We start from the raw sequence: 19,647 nt of genomic DNA, 5'->3' as shown, positions 1-19,647 counted from the left end.
AGCTACATAAATCAATCACAAAACACACCAGCCTGTCACTGCCTATGAAGCCCCGCGATCTATAACCAATGCTGTCTATGATCCTCATAACCCATATCGTATGAAAAATATCAGGCAGCGAATTCTTAAGAGAGGCTAAGGATGATTTATGGCATTTGAATGGAAACATACATAACACTTTCTTTGTTGTTAAACAAGACAGGGGCATTTTCAAGATGGACAACTCTCAGAGACCAGGCTGTCTCCCAAATTTGTGATCAACTGGCTAACCTGGAATCATGACTGTGTTGGATTATTTTGGTAATGAGACTATAAATGAATATGTTCCATCCAGTGTGACGAAATGCAATTGTCATATATAAACATAGCAGTATTTTACAGAACTGTATGTACAGTTGAAGTCGGAAGTTTACATACACTTACGTTGGAATTATTAAAACTAGTTTTTCAACCGCTCCACAAATTTCATGTTAACAAACTATAGTTTTGGCAAGGACATCTACATTGTGTATGACGAGTAATTTTTCAAACATTTGTTTACAGATTATTTCACTTATAACTCACTGTGTCACAAATCCAGTGGGTCAGAAGTTTACATAAACTAAGTTGACTGTGCCTTTGATGTCGTGGCTTTAGAAGCTTCTGATAGGCTAATTTGAGTCAATTGGAGGTGTACCTGTGGATGTATTTCAAGGCCATACCTTCAAACTCAGTGCCTCTTTGCTTGACATCATGGGAAAATCAAAAGAAATCTTCCAAGACCTCAGAAAAAAAATTGTAGACCTCCACAAGTTTGTTCATCCTTGGGAGCAATTTCCAAACATCTGAAGGTACCAGTTCATCTGTACAAACAATTGTACGCAAGTATAAACACCATGGAACCACGCAGCCATCATACCGCTCAGGAAGGAGACGCGTTTTGTCTCCTAGAGATGAACGTACTTTGGTGTGAAAAGTGCATATCAATCCCAGAACAACAGCAAAGGACCTTGTGAAGATGCTGGAGGAAACACGTACAAAAGTATCTATATCCACATTAAAGTCCTATATTGACATAACCTGAAAGGCCGCTCAGCAAGGAAGAAACCACTGCTCCAAAACCGCTATTAAAAAAGCCAGACAACAGTTTGCAACTGCACATGGGGACAACGTTTGTACTATTTAGAGAAATTTCCTCTGGTCTGATGAAACAAAAATAGAACTGTTTGGCCAAAATGACCATCATTGTGTTTGGAGGAAAAAGGGGGAGGCTTGCAAGCCGAAGAACACCATCCCAACCGTGAAGCACGGGGGTGGTAGCATCATGTTGTGGGGGTGCTTTGCTGCAAGAGGGACTGGTGCACTTCACAAAATAGATGGCATTATGAGGGAGGAAAATTATGTGGATATATTGAAGCAACATCTCAAGACATGAGTCAGGAAGTTAAAGCTTGGTCGCAAATGGATCTTCCAAATGGACAATGACCCCAAGCATACTTTCAAAGTTAAGAAAAATGGCTTAAGGACAACAAAGTCAAGGTATTGGAGTGGCCATCACAAAGCCCTGACCTCAATCCTATAGAACATTTGTGGGCATAACTGAAAAAGCATGTGCGAGCAAGGAGGCCTACAAACCTGACTCAGTTCCACCAGCTCTGTCAGGAGGAATAAAATTCACCCAACTTATTGTGGGAAGCTTGTGGAAGGCTACCCGAAACGTTTGACCCAAATAAAAACATTTAAAGGCAATGATACCAAAATCGAATTGAGTGCATGTAAACTTCTGACCCACTGGGAATGTGATGAAAGAAATAAAAGCTGAAATAAAATATTCTCTCTACTATTATTCTGACATTTCACATTCTTAAAATAAAGTGGTGCTCCTAACTGACCTAAGACAGGGATTTTTTAATAGGATTAAATGTCAGGAATTGAGTTTAAATGTATTTGGCTAAGGTGTAGGTAAACCTCTGACTTCCAACTGTACATGACATCGATGACTGTTTTCTCCCTCTCACAGTGATGTTTTGTTAGAAACCCTGTCTCTGTCTCCAGCCATCCTTCAAACACCCAGAGGAGAGGAGAGCCCAAATGTGCTGCTTGAGCCCTGGCCCACAGAGACTTCTGATTACAGCCTAATCTGTCTGGGGATCAACTGCCTCCACAGCCTCGGGACCAACCACCAGTGTGTGTACTGAAAAGGTACAATTTTATGACACCTCACACTGGATCACAAGGTCAACCACAGCAGCCAATATAGAGAATGGATACAGTAATGTGGCAAGAATGTTGAGGTTCAATCATAAAGAACATGCAGCGTATTATCCTGCCCTATTATTCTTCAGCTCAGACAATTACAAAACAACAGTCTATCTCAAAAGGTGGACTCCAGTCGATCATGGCGTGTGCTCAGCACTGTGATGTTTGAATGCCATGCCAGCAAGGTTATCATACACTCAGTGGCTAGTTTATTAGATACACCACCCCGTTCACAAAAATAGTTCGCTCCTACAGACAGCGAGTCACGTGGCCTTGGCTTGCTATATAAAGCAGGCAGACAGGTTATCTAAGCGACTTTAAACATGGTATGATCGTCTATAGGGTTTACCGAGAATGGTGTGACCAACCAAAATCATCCAGCCAGCGCCAGTCCTGTGGGCGAAACAACTTGTTGACGAGAGGTCGAAGGAGAATGGCAAGAATCGGGCAGGCCACAAACAGGTAAATAATGGCAGAGTACAACAGTGGTGTGCAGAACGGTATCTTTAAAATGCACAACTCGTCAGTCTTTGTCACAGATGGTTTATTGCAGCAGACGTTCCACTCCTATCAGCTGAAAACAAGAGGAAGCGGTTCCAGTGGGCACGCGATCGCCAACACTGGACAATTGAAGAGTGGAAAAACGTTGCCTGGTCCGATGTATCCCGGTTGCTGGGAAATCATGCTGATGGCAGAGTCAGGATTTGACGTAAGTCCATGGCCTCATCCTGCCTGGTGTCAACAGTACAGGCTGGTGGCGGTGATGTACTGGTGTGGGGAATGTTTTCCTGGCACATGTTAGGTCACTTGATTACAAATTGAGCAACGTTTCCATGCCCTAGAGAATTCAGACTGTTCTGGAGGCACAGGGGGGTCCGACCCGGTACTAGATGGGTGTACCTAATAAACTGACCACTGAGCTAAAACACTTATGTTCAAGAATCCAATGCATACTCTTTACTAAATACAAAATATGATTAGTCATGGTAACATGATTCAACATACCATAAAACTGTGCACACACAGCCACTCAGGCCATTGCCATTTAGGGGGACTCATGCTATAGTTCAAATGATCAGACAGCTTTCAACTCAACTGAAAGCTACAGCCACAGGTTGAGAGATAGACAATTTGAATAGTGATAATCTAAAATGTCCCGACATTTCAAAACAATGACTAATAACACCGCTGTCAAACAAATGTTGTTGTGTTTAGTCTTCAGGATATGCATTATAAATAAGAATCAAAGGCTGTAGCGATCGAGGCAGACAATATGGAGAGGGGCTTGAACCCTGCTGGCCTGTACTGACCCTTTAATTACCTGGCTAGTCCACACCTGTGTGCCATAAAGGTTTAGACCTGTTGCCATAGGCCATATGCTCACAGAGTAAGGCTAGCCTACAGTTATTTTAGTGTCCAAAATACAACAGTCGACTGCAGTTACTGCACTTTTACTTCAGTTTCAAAACTGCAATCCTTTGTAAGGGTCAATAAACGTTGGCAAAAATACATAATTAAATTGCTGCCAGCAGCACAGTTACAGTCACCAGCGCTCTGGATAACATGAAAACAGCCTAACCAGCTCTGCTAGTGCGAGTAAAATTATCAGAGTGTGTCTCTCATGTGTCTGGAATTAGCAAACAAGCTAGCCAACTATAGTCAGTTAGCTTGGGTGCTTGACTGCTGTTGTTAGCAGAGTGTCCAGTATGCGTGCTGAATATTCCGAGAGCGGAACGCTCTGAATTGATGAATGGACAAACACCCAGAGCGCACTCTGAGCGCACAAGAGTGAATTTACGAACACACCCCAAAATGGTATCCATAAGTTCATCTGACTTTGGGGAAGTAGATTAAGGGCCTCATTGCCAAAATCCTGAAGTATCCATTTAAGGTTAGGGTGGGGATGTCCCAAGAATTCCGGATAGCACTAACCATGGCATAATGGGTGGACTGGTAGCCATGCGACTGTACACATAGGAGCAAAGCAGGAAGTGTACCAATCAAGATGTGCTGTGATTTGGAGATTCAACATTCCATTGCATGAGCCACATCAGCTAACATAATTTGAACAAACATTCTACATTACCATGAAAATGTGTGCATCACAATACCAGGCAGCCATTGTGAGTGTGTGAGTGTACCCATGAGTTTACCAGTCAAATTGCCAGGGTTAGAGGTTCCAAGCCAGTTCTATAAATGTTATTTCTATGAGTGCTGCTGCTGCACATTGCTTGCACCTTTCTGTGTGTGCTCGTTTGCTACTAACCACCTTGCTTTTTCCAGCAACGACCAATAAAGTTTCATCACGTTGTTGAGTCCATGTTGCCGCAGAAACTGACTCAACAGCATGAATGCCCGGCGGTCACGTCTTCAGTCAGCTGTTCATTCTACAGTTATTTTATTTTCATGACGGTCTTCATCCTTATCCGTCTGATACACGGGTATATGGTAATTGTGCCGGTCCAAATTATGGGATTATATGGTTTAAATAAATTAGGCTTCGACCTTTACTGTAGTTTGAGATCTCACCTTCACATGTCAAATACAATCCAGTGGGGGATCAATAAGCACTGTCAAGTTGATAGTCCCTGCAAATGGCTATATCCAATTACACTGGGACAGCAGCAGTAAAGAAAGAAATTAGTGGCAGACACTTCGAAGATACAAGCATCACACTTGTATTTAAACTGTACTGAATAATTACGAAATCTGACTTCAGCAGTGTCTGTGAAACCAAACTAACAATCTGTGCAGTGTGAATAGAGAACATATTAGCAGATCTCTCTCTCTCTCTCTCCCTCCCTCCTATACACAATACTCCATAATGTCAAAGTGGATCTTTTAAAATAAATTCAATAAAAATCTAAAATTTCTTGGTCAAGTTCAGGAGTAAAAATGTGCTTAACAAATCACATAATAAATAGCTTGGACTCATTCAGTGTTCAATAATAGTAGTTAACATTATTTTTTTAATGACTACCCCCTCTCTGTACCACACACACACACAATTATCTGTAAGGTCCCTCGATCGAGTAATTAATTTCAAGCACAGATTTAACCACAAAGACCAGGGAAGTTTTCCAAGGCACAAATTAGTAAAAAATAAAATTGGCAAATAAACTTTTTGTCCTGAATACAAAGCATTATGTTTGGGGCAAATCCAACACATCATTAAATCAAATGTATTTATATATCCCTTCTTAGATCAGCTGATATCTCAGTGTGCTGTACAGAAAACCCAGCCTAAAACCCCAAACAGCAAGCAATGCAGGTGTAGAAGCACATCACGGAGAGCCACATTATTTTTCAAGCTTGGTGGTGGCTCCATCATGTTATGGGTACCGGCAAGGACGAGGGAGTTTTTTAGGATAAAAATAAGCACAGGCAAAATCCTATAGGAAAACTTGGTTCAGTCTGCTTTCCAACAGACACTGGGAGATGAATTCATCTTTCAGCAGGACAATAACCTAAATCACAAGGCCAACTCTACACTGGAGTTGCTAACAAAGATGACATTGACTGTTCCTGAGTGGCCTAATTACAGTTTTGACTTAAATCTCCTTGAAAATCTATGGCAAGACTTGAAAATGGCTATCTAGAAATAAATAATAGCTTGAATAAATAAAAAATAGCCAAATATAGTACAATCCAACAAAACTGTCTTCATTTGACAAGGTATGTAGCTTGTGTATCGCATCACTTAGCTTATTTATAAAAAAAATGTACAGGCCTTTATTTCTGTAGGTCTAATGGGAACTTTTATGCAGCACACTGAGTATGCGTGTATAGAGGGAGTGGTCACAATGCAATTGAGTCAGTAAGACACGGAGGGGAAAATGTATTTAGGGAGAACTGATGCTTGGCTTGGTTTCTTTTTAATTGTACAAATGCACATGAACAAATGGACAACATTTGAATTGCATGTTCGGGCAGCCACAAAGCACATTCCACCAAATAGTTTTGCAGTATAAAAAAAGTGTATCTCGAGTCTGATTAAAGATCGAGATTTTACATCCATTCGAGTACTCAAGTACTCACTCCCATCCCTATTAATCCCACCAATGTCAACCAGAGAAACCAGCCATCCATCTTTATAAATAACTGATTCATTGTTTTGCAATGAAGGTCTACAGTAGCCTCAACAGCACTCTTGGAAAGCACCATGGTGTAGCCGCAGGACAGCTATTCTCCATCCTCCTCTGGGTATATTGATGTCAATTTAAAACCTAGGAGGCTCATGGTTTCCACCCCCTTTCCATAGACTTACACAGTAATTATGACAACTTCCAGAGGACGTCCTCCAACCTATCAGAGCTCTTGCAGCATGAATTGACATGTTGTCAGAGGATCAGAGAATGAGTCTAGTACTGAAAGCATAAGCTACTGCTAGCTAGCGCTAAAGTGCATAAAATGTGATGAGTATTTGACAAAGAGAGAGAGACAGTTTTGAACAAATTAATTCCTTCATAAATTAAGGAGAAGAGAGAGAGAGAGAGCTGTATTGCTTTCACTTAGCGAGCGAGAGAGAGATATATTTAGTTGTATTTAGCCTACTCAACAATCTGACTCAAACAGAGAGGAATACTATTTATGTTAGCTAGCTAGCTAAGGCTATCCAACAAACCAACTCTTCCAAGTCAAGGTAAGCTTTTGGTTTTACTAATTTATTGCCACCATAGCCCGCCAGTGTAACTGCTAAGCAGCTTCCTGTACACTGTACAGATAGATTGGATTATGGGTTTACTAACGCGCTAGTTATAGTATTTATGTTGAATATGACGTTAGCTAATATGGTGACAACAATGTAGGCCGTGTGTAGGGGTTAGCGGTTATGGTACGAAGGTTTGGCATGGAGAGGTTTTTTTGCCTGATCACAGACAGCTGTTGTGTTGTGCACTGAAGTCCACAAGCAAAGGGAAAATGTGAGAGGAAGAGCATGTGTAGATGCGAGAATAAATGATAGAACAAGCAAAGTGATGCTGTTTGTGAAAATGTATTGTGTGTGCGTGCGGGTGATCAGGGGTGTATTCATTCCGCCGATTCATTTGTAAAACCTTTCCTAAAATAAAGCAATGGAACAAAACGGGGATGGACCTACTTGGTTTTATTTAGAGTATAAACAATACTCCATCACCTATTCTGCCTACCTCTTGTGATGATTTAGTTGATAACTTTAATAGCAAATTAAGGACCACCATTGATTCCATAGCTCCAGTAAAGTTGAAAAAGGCTGCATCCAAACAGAGAGCCCCTTGGATGGGTGAGGAAACTAATCAATTAAAGAGAAATTGCAGAAAGGCAGAGCGGAAGTGGAGAAAGTCAAAGTTACAGGTCCATTATGACATTCTGAAAGAGCAACTTGGCATATATAACAAAGCAAATTCTTACTTGCTGGCACTTTCCCCACTGCACTGAAAAGTGTTATGGTGAAACCCCTTCAGCTCTTAGCCATTTTCGGCAAATCTTCAGCATACCATTATTAAGCAAAATTCTGGAGAAATTGGTTTTCAAACAGCTAAATTATTTTATATGTGCCAACTGTATTTTGGAAAAATTCCAATCTGGTTTTCGTGCCCACCACAGCACAGAGATAGCCTTAGTTACAGTGGTAAATGATCTTAGAGCCAACACAGATGCCAAACAGCTCTCTGTCCTTGTACTCTTGGACTCGTGCTGCATTCGACACCATTGGCCATGATGTCCTTCTGGAGAGACTGGAGAGATGGTTTGGCCTCTCTGGTCCAATTCTAAATTGGATTAGGACCTATTTAACCGGTCGAGAGTTTGTCACCCTTGGTGAACATAACTCAGAGAAATTACATATCACATGTGGCTTTCCAAAATGTTTGATTTTGGGTCCAGTACAGTTTATATACAGTGCATTCGGAAAGTATTCAGACCCTTTCCACAGCCTTATTCTAAAATATATTTTTTTAATTCTCCACATCAATCTACCCCATAATGCCAAAGCAAAAACAGGTTTTTAGACATTTTTGCTAAATAAATATCACATTTACATAAGTCCACGCAAGGACATTCAGAGACTTGTCCCGAAGCCACTCCTGTGTAGTCTTGACTATGTGTCTATGGCCATTGCCCTGTTGGAAGGTGAACTTTCACCCCAGTCTGGGGTCCTGAGCACTCTGGAGCAGGTTTTCATCAAGGATCTCTCTGTACTTTGCTCCGTTCATCTTTCCCTCTATCCTGACTAGTCTCCCAGTCCCTGCTGCTGAAAAACATCGCCACAGCATTGTGCCTCCACCACCATGCTTCACCGTAGGCATGGTACCAGGTTTCCTCCAGACGTGACGCTCGGCATTTAGGCCAAAGACTTCAATCTTGGTTTCATCAGACCAGGCCTGATTGTTGGAGTGCTGCACAGATAGTTGTCCTTCATGAAGATTCTCCCATCTCCACAGAGGAACTCTGGAGCGCTGTCAGGGACCACCGGGTTCTTGGTCACCTCCCTGACCAAGCCCCTTCTCCCTCGACTCCTCAGGTTTGCTGGGTGGCCAGCTCTAGAAAGTCTTGGTGGTTCCAAACTTCTTCCATTTGAGAATGATGGATGCCTCTGTGTTCTCGGGGACCTTCAATGCTGCAGACATTTTTTTGGTACACTTCCCCAGATCTGTGCCTCGACCCAATCTTGTCTTGGAGCTCTACGGACAATTCCTTGGCTTGGTTTTTGCTCTGACAAGCACTGTCAACGGTGGGACCTTATATAGACAGGTGTGTGCCTTTCCAAATCATGTCTAATCAAATACATTTTCCACAGGTGGACTCCAATCAAGATGTAGAAACATCTCAAGGATGATCAATGGAAACAGGATGCACCAGAGCTCAATTTCGAGTCTCATAGCAAAGGGTCATAGAAAGGTATCTGTTTTAATTTTTTTTAATACATTTACAAATAAAACAAAAAATGTTTTTGCTTTGTCATTATGGGATATTGTGTGTAGATTGACGAGGAAAAATTATATTTTTGATCCATTTTAGAATAAGGATGTAACGTAACAAAATGTGTAAAAAGTAAAGGAGTCAGAATACTTTCAGAATGCACTGTATGTTACCCCTTGGCAGCGTTATCAGAAAGCACAGCATTGATTTTCACTGCTACGTAGACGATCCACAGTATTTTAGCTCCACGGATAAATGATTATAATGTATTAGTGATTTAAATACTTGGATGGCTGACAACTTCTTCCAGCTAAATCATGTCAAGACTGAGGTACTTATTGTTGGAGCCAAAGCACAGAGAGAGAATCTGGCTGCACATTCAAATTCATAGGCAATAAAGATAAAAGACCAGGTAAAAACCTAGGTGTTATTTTAGATTCTGAACCCAATTTAGAATCACACATTAGCAAATAGCTTTTTACTACATGAGGAACATTGCCAAGGTGCTGCTGTTTCTCTCTCAGGCTGATACAGAGAGACTCATCCATGCTTTTATTACAAGCAGCTTTGACACTGTAATGCTCTCCTGTCTGGTCTACCCAAGAAAGCCATTGGTCAACTGCAAAACATACAGAATCCTGCAGCACGGGTACTGACAAAGACCAGACAGAGCACACATTACACCAGTTTTAATGGCTGCTTGTGAGCTTCAGAATACATTTTAAGATGATTATATTATTTAAATCAATCCACGATTGTGCACCCCAATACATGTCAGACATGCTTTTAAGTTATATACCCAGTAGGTTCCTCAGGTCCTCTGGCACTGACCTTTTAACTATCCCAAAGCCTAGGACCAAGAGGCATGAAGAAACAGCCTTTAGTTAATATGCTCCCAGACTCTGGAATAGCCTGCCAGAGAACTTGAGGGGGACCAAAACACATTAAAAAGAGATCTTAAACACCTTTTTAGCTATGCTTCTCCTCGGGGTGCTTTTTGGTTGTTCAGTTTGTCATTCTTGTTTATATCCTCTTATTTTTGTTGTGTAGTAACTATTTCAAATAATTTATTTTCACTGTTTTTTCCTAGTTTTTTTCCCCTGTGAAGAACATTCCATGTCTGAAATGGAATATAAATAAAGCTTGATTTGATTTGAATTTGTCCAATAGAAACTTGTTTTACTTCAGAAATGTTCCATTTGGACTAATGATTACACCCTAGATCAGCTAGATGCAGCAAGAGTGTGCAAAGCAGCATTGAATGTGTCACTGTCTGGCACCTTGATTACTCCAATTTATCTCTCGACCTGTGCACATGATAAACTTTCATTTTGTAGGCTAGGTTGGAGCAACCCCATGATGGTCTAGTGCAAATTTTAGTATCATGTAGGAGCCTAAACCTATCAATGTTACATTGAGCTGAGTGAATGGAATATGAATGACAGTAATCCAATATGCTGTAATAGAATCTTAAACGGCACCGACCGCCACTGTTTCTGAAGTACTTCTTTTGTGAGCTAGTCTTTACTCAGTACCCATTTTCCCATTTCAAATGACACATCTGATATGGACCTGAATTAGACGCTCAGAGACAGAGGAAGAAAAGGAAAAAAGTGCGAGGGATATCTTCCTTTATTTGCTTTGACCCTCTCATCTTGTCCTCATTGCTCTCGCTCTACTCATCTCTAATCCTGTTTAAAGCCCACATTTTTTAAATCTAATTATTTAATCATTATTTGAGGCCGACCTCCTTTCCTGTGCAGAGGAAACTGGGAGATGTCAGGTGAATAAATCCAAGAGATTACTGGGAGAGAAGACATGCAGAAGAAATGAATCAAATAATCGATGTGTAGCCACTGGAAATATTAATGACGGGCCGTGATGGGGTGCTGTAACACAATGGAAACAATCAGCTGGCGTCAATATAATCCATCTGTTCCAGACATTACAAGACAGACCCATAGGAGAGTTAAAAAGCCAACACAGGATCATATTCAGTACTGTAAGTGCATTTTCAAACTGCATATTTACATTGAGGTTGAACCTTAGGAGCTTAGCTACTGTATACAATAAACACACTCATACTAATACCAATATACCAGTGTTTTTTTGTGTTTTTTTTGTTTTGTTTTGAATTTTACCCCTTTTTTCTCCCCAATTTTGTGGTATCCAATTGTTTAGTAGCTACTATCTTGTCTCATCGCTACAACTCCCATACGGGCTCGGGAGAGACGAAGGAATATACCATTGTTAATCTTCAATAACACAAACCCCAAAGCAAATCGGGGGGAGGAAAATAGGAGGTAGATGGTCATTCTCCCCTGTCACTCTCTCAGTGATTCTCTCCTGTGGTTCTATCCAGTGATTCTCTCTCCTGCTACCAACACACTGACTCAACTCCAGCCACTTTAATGATGGGAATTGATGTAAAATATATCACTAGCCACTTTAAACAATGCTACTTAATATAATGTTTACATACCCTACATGATTTATCTCATATGTATACGTATATACTGTACTATATATGTGTTTTACTTGCTATATTGTATTTACTTTGCCACCATGGCCTTTTTTTGCCTTTACCTCCCTTTTCACCTCATTTGCTCACATTGTATATAGACTTGTTTATACTGTATTATTGACTGTATGTTTGTTTTACTCCATGTGTAACTCTGTGTCGTTGTATCTGTCGAACTGCTTTGCTTTATCTTGGCCAGGTCGCAATTGTAAATGAGAACTTGTTCTCAACTTGCCTACCTGGTTAAATAAAGGTGAAAAAAATATATATATAATCTACTGCATCTTTATGTAATACATGTATCACTAGCCACTTTAAACTATGCCACTTTGTTTACATACTCATCTCATATGTATATACTGTACTCGATACCATCTACTGCATCTTGCCTATGCCGCTCTGTACCATCACTCATTCATATATCTTTATGTACATATTCTATATCCCTTTACACTTGTGTGTATAAGGTAGTAGTTTTGGAATTGTTATCTGGATTACTCGTTGGTTATTACTGCATTGTCGGAACTAGAAGCACAAGCATTTCGCTACACTCACATTAACATCTGCTAACCATGTGTATGTGACAAATAAAATTGGATTTGATTTGATTCTGTCTCTGCGTTGTGTATTTATCTTCGACATATTCTTACACTATCATATCAATCTACAGCAGGGCTTTCCAACACTGCGCTTGGAGAGCTACCTCCAACCCTAATCTAGCACATCTGATTCTAACAATTAGCTGGTTGAAAGATGAATCAGGTTAGTTACAACTGGGGTTGGAGGGAAAACCTACAGGAGGGTAGCTCTCCAGGAACATTGGTTGAGAGCCCTGATCTACAGTAATGACAAAAAAATACAGCAACGAACAGCTAAATACAGTATAATCCACGTAAGGAATTATTCTACTCACTGAGTTATGTGTAAAACATAGATAGCAGAATTGAATAGATTGATGTTGAGATTGGAAATCTACAGGAAATGGTTGAGCCACTGAACAAGAAGGACATTGTACAACTCTTGTAAACAGAGATATGTAGATTTACACAGAGCCACACCTGACCTTGGCATCTGTGAGATCAAATATAACCAACAAACTTTCCCTTTAAGAAAAGGTAAAAAAGCCCCAGGCCAAAAAACTGAAAGCAGGGGTGCTCTCCGGTGCTTATTGGAGAGGGAAGGCAGTTACATTAAATTACTAGAGAGCTGTCTGGCAGTCCAAGCACCAACACAATGTGCAAAACTAATGCCCTGCAGGTGAGACACACTGCTCCATATTCAGATGACTATAAACCACACATTCAAGTGAACACTAAAATGTCACAATGAAGGTCTACACAGCATGGTAGAGGTACCAACTTTTGTGCTCGAGGCTCACGTCTTTTCCCGATATACTTTCTCACAATCGTTCAAAACAATCGGAAAAAAAACCTCCAACCTGCTCAATGCAGTCACTGGAAAACAGACATTCTGAGAGAGAAGAAAAATGACTATTAGCTCGGACTGCTCCTGCCAGCTAAGGTATTATACTACCAATTCACAGGACATTTACAAAGACTTCTGGAAAAGAGGTGACATCACAATTTGTATCGTGTTTGATGCCTCGCATTTTGCAACCGTTTCATACTTTGAATGTGGCACAAAAGCTTTGAAAATGCGTTAGAAACAAATGTTGATTCACAAATGTGAACAGTAGTACTAAACAATTATTGGCGTGTTGTTTAAGTGATAATGCCCGAAAAGCTGGTGTTTGAAGGATATATTGGCCCGAGATGAAGTCGAGGCCCAGCGAAAAAATAATGATTGACATATTTTCATTAAAAACTTAATTTTATGAATTTATTCATACTATTTCATCCTTCCACAAGATATAGTCCCGACACAAATCTAGGGTTACTAACCAAGGAGGTTTGTTGTTTGTTCTATCGGTTCGGTTGCTAGCGATGTGACCGTTTTTTTGTTCTGTATCTATGGACACGACCCAGTTGTTTGTTCTAAATGTTCCATTGCCATACTGGCTGGCAACGTTCTTATCCCTTGCTTGCTAGCTAACAAACTACAGCTAACTTACAGTCACGTCAAAAAAATGCAGCCAGAAAAACAGCAAAGTATCAGCATTTGCATTTGTTTAAGCTGTTTTATACTGACATTTATTTGGATACATCCATAACAATGAGCTAATGAGACTCTATCCATAAATATGATGACAGCTGATTCATAATTTAGACTGGCTGAGAAACGCTGTTTGCCTGTCTGTCTCGACCCGACACATTCATTACTATGGGACAGCTGGAGATCGAATTTGAATATTGAAACAATGTTGCAAATGTCGGCGAGACAGACAGCAAGGTTTATACAAATATCTGCTGTTGAAAACTAAATGTTAGTCTAAAAGAAATGTGAGATAATGTCCAGATGTTTTTTATAGTAGAGATCACGTTTCTAAATTGCTTGGCTGGGCTGATGAGACAGTGGATTGTGCAGTCAGATGGAACAGAGTAAATAGGCATTTCAACGTCATAGATTTAGCTGGTGGTAATTTGTGGAATAGACACCAGCTGGAATGTGGTTTTAATCCATCAGCATTCAGAATTAGACCCACCCTTTGTATAAATCCTTATAAACATTACAATTAAGTTTTTACTACAATGTAGGATCTTCATTTGAACCAGTTTGCTACAGCAGGAAAATAATCATGCATCAACAAGAAATGTGAATTATTATGTGGATTATAATTAATATACATTTCTGTAGGGGTTGATACATTTTTGTAGGGGACAATCAAGTCTGAAATGTCAGTGGAAATTACAAACTTCAGAAGCCTTTTAAAACCTCAAATACACAACTTTTACATTTCCTGCATTGCAGAAAAGTTATCCTGCAACATGGTGATCAAATTACAATCCTACATCTGTATTGCCAAACATACCCACAATGTCCATAAACACACAACATAAATCACCACAATATCACATGTATTGTTATGAACAGTAATTATAACATAGATAATTACCCTATATACCATACTGAAAACAAAATAAATTAAATGCTTTGAAACGTACACAGACAAATAACCCTTTGTGTAATTGGTTTATGTACATAGCGCAGCTCACCTTGTACCTAGCCATTAATTACTTACAGAGCACAAAAACATTCACAGATGCCCTTGTGTGAGAAACAACCTTTGTTCTGAAGAATAAACACCAGCAAAATGAACCTTGAAATAGTCAAATGAAATAGTAAAACAAAATAAAAACTTTGAAGTTCTCAAAGCCTGTTGATAAGACAAAATGCAACTCAAACTTTTTGATTACTTCTGGGTCCTATTATTGAGGTGCCTTTAGATTGTTTTGCTGAATCACAACAGCAACCTAATGAAAATGGAGTAAAACCATGATAGAGAATGTGTGGATATACAGTACAGTGCCTTCAGAAAGTATTCACACCCATAGACTTTTTCCACATATTGTTGTGTTACAGCCTGAATGTAAAATGGATTAAATTGAGATGTCTCACTAGTCCATAATACCCACAATACCCCATAATATCAATGTAGAATTATGTTTCTAGAAGTTTATACAAATGAAAAGATGAAATGTCTTGAGTCAATAAGTATTCAACTCCTTTGTTATGGCAAGCCCATATAAAAAAAGGGAAGTCAGGAACCAATACACACAGTCAGTCAGGAAAGCTAAGGCCAGCTTCTTCAGGCAGAAGTTTGCATCCTGTAGCTCCAACTCCAAAAAGTTCTGGGACACTGTGAAGTCCATGGAGAACAAGAGCACCTCCTCCCAGCTGCCCACTGCACTGAGGCTAGGTAACACGGTCACCACCGATAAATCCATGATTATCGAAAACTTCAACAAGCATTTCTCAACGGCTGGCCATGCCTTCCGCCTGGCTCCTCCAACCTTGGCCAACAGCTCCGCCTCCCCCGCAGCTACTCGCCCAAGCCTCTCCAGGTTCTCCTTTACCCAAATCCAGATAGCAGATGTTCTGAAAGAGCTGCAAAACCTGGACCCGTACAAATCAGCTGGGCTTGACAATCTGGACCCTCTATTTCTGAAACTATCCGCCGCCATTGTCGCAACCCCTATTACCAGCCTGTTCAACCTCTCTTTCATATCGTCTGAGATCCCCAAGGATTGGAAAGCTGCCGCAGTCATCCCCCTCTTCAAAGGGGGAGACACCCTGGACCCAAACTGTTACAGACCTATATCCATCCTGCCCTGCCTATCTAAGGTCTTCGAAAGCCAAGTCAACAAACAGGTCACTGACCATCTCGAATCCCACCGTACCTTCTCCGCTGTGCAATCTGGTTTCCGAGCCGGTCATGGGTGCACCTCAGCCACGCTCAAGGTACGAAACGATATCATAACCGCCATCTATATGATATCACAAGCCGTCTTCATCGACCTTGCCAAGGCTTTCGACTCTGTCAATCACCATATTCTTATCGGCAGACTCAGTAGCCTCGGTTTTTCGGATGACTGCCTTGCCTGGTTCACCAATTACTTTGCAGACAGAGTTCAGTGTGTCAAATCGGAGGGCATGCTGTCCGGTCCTCTGGCAGTCTCTATGGGGGTGCCACAGGGTTCAATTCTCGGGGCCGACTCTTTTCTCTGTATATATCAATGATGTTGCTCTTGCTGCGGGCGATTCCCTGATCCACCTCTACGCAGACGACACCATTCTATATACTTCCGGCCCGTCCTTGGACACTGTGCTATCTAACCTCCAAACGAGCTTCAATGCCATACAACACTCCTTCCGTGGCCTCCAACTGCTCTTAAACGCTAGTAAAACCAAATGCATGCTTTTCAACCGTTCGCTGCCTGCACCCGCACGCCTGACCAGCATCACCACAGTGGATGGTTCCGACCTTGAATATGTGGACATCTATAAGTACCTAGGTGTCTGGCTAGACTGTAAACTCTCCTTCCAGACTCATATCAAACATCTGCAATCGAACATCAAATCAAGAGTCGGCTTTCTATTCCGCTACAAAGCCTCCTTCACTCACTCTGCCAAACTTACCCTAGTAAAACTGACTATCCTACCGATCCTCGACTTCGGCGATGTCATCTACAAAATTGCTTCCAACACTCTACTCAGCAAACTGGATGCAGTTTATCACAGTGCCATCCGTTTTGTCACTAAAGCACCTTATACCACCCACCACTGCGACTTGTATGCTCGAGTCGGCTGGCCCTCGCTACATATTCGTCGCCAGACCCACTGGCTCCAGGTCATCTACAAGTCCATGCTAGGTAAAGCTCCACCTTATCTCAGTTCACTGGTCACGATGGCAACACCCATCCGTAGCACGCACTCCAGCAGGTGTATCTCTCTGATCATCCCTAAAGCCAACGAATTGCAAAAATCGCTGAAGTTGGAGACTTTTATCTCCCTCATCAACTTCAAACATCTGCTATCTGAGCAGCTAACCGATCGCTGCAGCTGTACATAGTCTATTGGTAAATAGCCCACCCATTTTCACCTACCTCATCCCCATACTGTTTTTATTTATTTACTTTTCTGCTCTTTTGCACACCAATATCTCCACCTGTACATGACCATCTGATCATTTATCACTCCAGTGTTAATCTGCAAAATTGTAATTATTCGCCTACCTCCACATGCCTTTTGCACACAATGTATATAGACTCCCCTTTTTTTTCTACTGTGTTATTGACTTGTTAATTGTTTACTCCATGTGTAACTCTGTGTTGTCTGTTCACACTGCTATGCTTTATCTTGGCCAGGTCGCAGTTGCAAATGAGAACTTGTTCTCAACTAGCCTACCTGGTTAAATAAAGGTGAAATAAAAAAATTAATTAAATAAAATAAGTTCAGGAGTACACATTTGCTTAACATAATAAGTTGCATGGACTCTGTGTGCTGATAGATTTTTTAATTTTTTTAAATGTACCCCCTTTTCGTGGTATCCAATTGTTAGTAATTACTATCTTGTCTCATCGCTACAACTCCCGTATGGGCTCGGGAGAGACGAAGGTCGGAAGCCATGTGTCCTCCAGAACACAACCCAACCAAACCACACTGCTTCTTAACACAGCACACATCCAACCTGGAAGCCAGCCGCACCAATGTGTCGGAGGAAACACGGTGCACCTGGCGACCTTGGTTAGTGTGCACTGTGCCCGGCCCGCCACAGGAGTCACTGGTGCGCAATGAGACAAGGATATCCCTACCGGCCAAACCCTCACGCCGCTAGGCCAATTGTGCGTTGCGGCCGGCTGCGACAGAGCCTGTGCACAAACCCAGAGTCTCTGGTGGCACAGCTAACGCTGCGATGCAGTGCCCTAGACCACTGCACCACCTGGGAGGCCAATAACATGATTTTTTAATGACTACCTCATCTCTGTACCCCACACATACAATTATCTTTAGGTCCCTCAGTTGAGCGGTGAATTTTCAACAGATGATTCAACCACAAAGACCAGGGAGGTTTTCCAATGCCTCGCAAAGAAGGGCACCTATTGGTAGATGGGTAAAAATAAAAAAGCAGACATTGAATATCCCTTTGATCATGGTGAAGTTATTAATTACACTTTGGATAGTGTATCAATACATCCAGTCACTACAAAGATACAAATCAAATAGTATTTGTCGCATGCGCCGAATACAACAGAACTATACCTTACCGTGAAATGCTTATTTACAAGCCCTTATTAAACAACAATGCAGTTCAAGAAATAGAGTTAATAAAACATTTACAAAATTTATATTTTTTAAATAACAAAATGTACATAACAATAACAAGGCTATATACAGGCGTCCTTCCTAAGTGAGTAGCCGGAGAGGAAGGAAACCGCTCAGTTATTTCGCCATGAGGCCAATGGTGACTTTAAAACAGTTACAAAGTTTAATGGCTTTGATAGGAAAAAAACTGAGGATGGATCAATTCACCTTTCAGCAGGACAATGATCTAAAACACGAGGCCAAATATACACTGGAGTTGGTTACCAAAACGACATTGAATGCTCCTGAGTGTCTTAGTTACAGTTTCAAATTTAACTTAAATCGGCTTGAAAATTATCAACAACCAACTTGACAGAGCTTGAAGAATTTTATCCAGGTGTGCAAAGCTCTTAGACACATACCCAGAAAAACTCACAGCTGTAATTGCTGCAAAAGGTGCTTCTACAAAGTCTTGACTCAGGGGTGTGAATACTTATGTAAATGAGATAGTTTTGTATTTAATTTTCAATACATTTTCATTAAAAACATGTATTTTCACTGTCAGTATTGGATTCACCATTATCCCAGAAACCCTAGTCCCACTCCAATTTGCATACCGCCCCAACAGATCCACAGATGATTAAATCTCTATTAGACTCCACACTGCCCTTTCCCACCTGGACAAAAAGAACACCTATGTGAGAATGCTATTCATTGACTACAGCTCAGCATTCAACACCATAGTGCCCTCAAAGCTCATCAATAAGCTAAGGATCCTGGGACTAAACACCTCCCTCTGCAACTGGACTTCCTAACGAGCCGCCCTCAGGTGGTAAGGGTAGGTAACAACACATGCACCACGCTAATCCTCAACACAGGGGCCCCTCAGGTGTGAGTGCTCAGTCCCCTCCTGTACTCCCTGTTCACGCATGACTGCACAGCCAGTGGGGAAGGTTGAGAGCTTCAAGTTCCTTGGTGTCCACATCAGCAACAAAATAAAATGGTCCAAACACACCAAGACAGTTTGTGAAAAGGGCACGATAAAATCTATTCCCCCTCAGGAGACTAAAAATATTTGGCATGGATCCTCAGATCCTCAAAAGGTTCTACAGCTGCACCATCGAGAGCATCCTGACTGGTTGCATCACTGCCTGGTATGGCAACTGCTCAGCCTCCGACAGCAAGGCACTACAGAGGGTAATGCGAACGGCCCAATACATCACCAGGGCCAAGCTTCTTGCCATCCAGGACCTCTATACCAGTGTAAGAGGAAGGCAAGCGGTACCGGA

At 41.2% G+C, this 19,647-nt stretch overlaps 1 protein-coding gene across 3 annotated transcripts in view; it reads right to left on the bottom strand.

Moving 5' to 3' along the window:
- The window catches only part of LOC118398659 (exostosin-1-like), a 295,874-nt gene that overhangs the window by 59,875 nt on the left and 216,352 nt on the right, over positions 1-19,647 (bottom strand). The window lies entirely within an intron of this gene.

This window comes from Oncorhynchus keta, chromosome 19 (genome assembly GCF_023373465.1).
Source record: "Oncorhynchus keta strain PuntledgeMale-10-30-2019 chromosome 19, Oket_V2, whole genome shotgun sequence".
Lineage (NCBI taxonomy): Eukaryota > Metazoa > Chordata > Actinopteri > Salmoniformes > Salmonidae > Oncorhynchus > Oncorhynchus keta.
This window is presented reverse-complemented; position numbering and strand designations above follow the sequence as displayed.